Raw genomic sequence first — 3,371 nt, 5'->3', positions numbered from 1 at the left:
GTAGACGGGTTTGACGGATTGGAACCAAAAGATTTGAAAACTTACTTGTTGGCGATGATACATCCGATTAGCATGCGTCGGGAGTATCGCTCACATGCTCGGTCTGTACGTGAAATGTACGAATGGTTGGATAGCAAACCCGAAATCTGTAGTTTGGGAGGAACGGATTCAGGCTGCGTTGTGTTTTTGGCATTGTTGCAATTGTACAGTCGGGAATTGCAGAGCGTCATGCAAAACGATGAAATTGCGATGCAAACACATCGAGTGAAAGTGTGGACCGAAACATTTTTACATCGAAACGCGGAATATTTTACCGACGTTAGAAAGGTAACTCCAGAAATTTTAAATGAGTTGGGTCAAGTCTATGTGTCTTGTGAAAAAAATTGGCAACAAGTTGGACGAGAGCAATTGATAAAATTATTGAGTAGTAACGATGTATGAAAAAAAAAAAAAAAAAAAAAAAAAAAAAAAAAAAAAAATTTTTTTTTTTTTTTTTTTTTTTTTTTTTTTTTTTTTTTTTTTTTTTTTTTTTTTTTTTGGACTATTTAAATTGCTGCAACTTGCTTGAAGCTTCACACTTTCAAATATCATCAAAAATCATAGCTCAAATATCATGATGAAACTAGTAACAGAATCACGTGTTGTAATCGAACACAAGCTGTTTTGTTCAGAGGATATAGTACTTGAACCTTTTCAATCAAAATACGTAATCATAAAAGAAAACGTAGAATTCTTACCAGGATTTAGTTTTGTGATACCTCGTCCAAACTCCAGACCTATGGTTGGGTCAAACAATACGTGTGTTAGCTGACATTTTTTAATGAATCAAGCAAGTATGTTCGGCCTTTAGACAATCATAGTCGGCTTTTAGTGGTTTTAGTTAATTATTCCGATAAGGAGAAGGTAAAATTATCCAAAGGTGACTTATTAGCCGAACTGGAATTTATACCGATGGCTGGAGATCGCAATGACGATAGCCAAAATTTTGAAATTCCATCCGAACGCGCACTAAGCCTTAGATATGGTAGTAATGGAAAACAATAATAATCAACGAAACAAATGCTCCAAGAGGACAAAAAATATTTCAATAAAGTTATTTCTTCAATTTAAAAAAAAAAAAAAAAAAAAAAAAAAAAAAAAAAAAAAAAAAAAAAAAAAATTTTTTTTTTTTTTTTTTTTTTTTTTTTTTTTTTTTTTTTTTTTTTTTTTTGGGGGATTATTTAAAATGTGACTTCTTGCTTGAATCAAATTATAACTGGTGACGGACATGGTCAAAATACTTGTTGAGATTCAAGCCTCCTTTGTAGGCATCGGCAAAACTACTGTTATGAAAATTTTTTCTTATCCAACGGTTGATGGTTACATAGATGATTGTGTCGACATGATAGAGACTGACCCAGATTTCTTTCACGACTCAAACAATGACACGTTACGCAATTACTTGGTCTTGGAAAATTTTGCTGCTCGACTGCAAGCAAAGGTATCCACCCTGCAAAAAACCTGCGCATCCAACTGGACCATCATCACTTCCAGGTGTCCCTTGCTATCTTGTATTCAATTTTCAGACGGTCTATTGGATTGGAGACCTTTGGAAAGATATTACAGGAAGCGTTTGAAGAATTTGGGTGTAGATCACGTACTCATTTTGGATTATGGTTCATCCATTGCTGGATCACCAAAAGCTGTTGAAGCGGGATACAAAAGAATGAGAAAAAGAGGGCGCAAGTTTGAATTGGAGCGATACGATACACTCGAAGCCTACAACAATTTTTTTCAAGAGGCTGAGCGCAAAAAATTGGATGTGCTGAAGGATTTGGATCCAAATTTCTATCAATATCGAGACGTGGATTTTTGGGATATTGAAAATTTTAACGAATTCAACATTTCAGTGGCAACGGAAGTCATTAGAAACCACAAAGATTTTGTTTTTAATCTTTTAAAACTAGTCCCAAAGTCACGCAAACCTTTCTTGTATGTAGAACCGCTACTGGAACCCAATCCGGATCGCTTCGTGACATTCCCGATAGAATACCCAGACATTTGGGACATGTACAAAAAAGCTCAAGCCTCTTTTTGGACAGTAGGAGAGGTGGATTTATCCAAAGATTTAGCAGATTGGGATAATTTAAAACCTGATGAGCGTCATTTCCTCTCACATGTGTTGGCCTTTTTTGCGGCAAGCGATGGTATCGTCGTGGAAAATTTGGTGGAGCGCTTTGCGACAGAAGTACAAATCACGGAAGCCAGATATTTTTACGGATTTCAAATTGCCATGGAAAATATTCATTCAGAAATGTACAGCGAATTGATTGAGACACTCGTTCGGGATCCCAAAGAAAAAAATACATTATTTCACGCCATTGAAAAAATGCCCTGCGTGAAAGCAAAAGCCGATTGGGCATTGAACTGGATACAGCATCCCTTCTTTGCCCATCGTCTGGTAGCATTTGCGGCCGTGGAGGGAATTTTTTTCTCCGGGTCCTTTGCAGCCATCTTTTGGATAAAAAAGCGTGGTCTTTTACCTGGTTTATCCTTTAGCAACGAGCTCATCAGTCGAGACGAGGGATTGCATTGTGATTTTGCGTGCCTCTTGTTCAACAAGTATTTGCAAGAGAAACCCACACAAGAAGAAATTTTGCAAATCATAACAGATGCAGTGTCCATCGAGCAAAAATTTTTAACAGAAGCTCTACCAGTCAGCCTCATTGGGATGAATTGCACATTGATGAATCAATACATTGAGTTTGTAGCAGATCGTTTGTTGGTGGACTTGGGATGTGACAAGTTTTACAAAAAGGAAAATCCTTTTGATTTTATGGAAAATATCAGTTTGGAGGGAAAGACCAATTTTTTTGAAAAGCGGGTGGGAGAGTATCAAAAGTGTGGAGTGCTCTCAAAGAGTCACGAGTTTTCTTTGGAAGAGGATTTTTAAGAGCAACACGTTATCCAAATTTTTTTTAGGAAAAAAAAAAAAAAAAAAAAAAAAAAAAAAAAAAAAAAATTTTTTTTTTTTTTTTTTTTTTTTTTTTTTTTTTTTTTTTTTTTTTTTAAATACTTGTTGTGTTTGTGCCTCTTCACTAATGTTTATATACTTTTAAACATAACCAACAAGCTGTTTCATTAAATTTGTAATTTCCAAGTCGTCATCATTTTCAACTTTTGGAAGGGGGTTACCATACGTTCTAGGATGCTTGCTAAAAACCTTCGTCTTGTGAGGCCAATGATTACAGGTTCGTCGTTCTTTGAAATATTTGATCCTTTTCTGAATTTGAGTTTGACTTGCCAGTCTTGCAGGTGTCATACAAATGTACAGAGCACATCTGATATTTGGTAGTTTACGATTACGTTGTGGTTCCATACCTTGGTGAATG

At 35.6% G+C, this 3,371-nt stretch overlaps 1 pseudogene; it reads left to right on the top strand.

Annotated features, from left to right (window-relative positions):
* Window positions 1-1,791: 1,791 nt before the first annotated feature.
* On the top strand, window positions 1,792-2,932 carry LOC147800814 (ribonucleoside-diphosphate reductase subunit M2 pseudogene; annotated as a pseudogene).
* Window positions 2,933-3,371: the final 439 nt, after the last annotated feature.

This window comes from Parasteatoda tepidariorum, unplaced genomic scaffold (assembly GCF_982258835.1).
Source record: "Parasteatoda tepidariorum strain Cologne lab strain unplaced genomic scaffold, Ptep-v5.0 scaffold_78, whole genome shotgun sequence".
NCBI classification, from domain to species: Eukaryota; Metazoa; Arthropoda; class Arachnida; order Araneae; family Theridiidae; genus Parasteatoda; species Parasteatoda tepidariorum.
The sequence above is the reverse complement of the archived record's forward strand: the minus strand, read 5'-3'. Positions and strand labels throughout refer to the sequence as shown.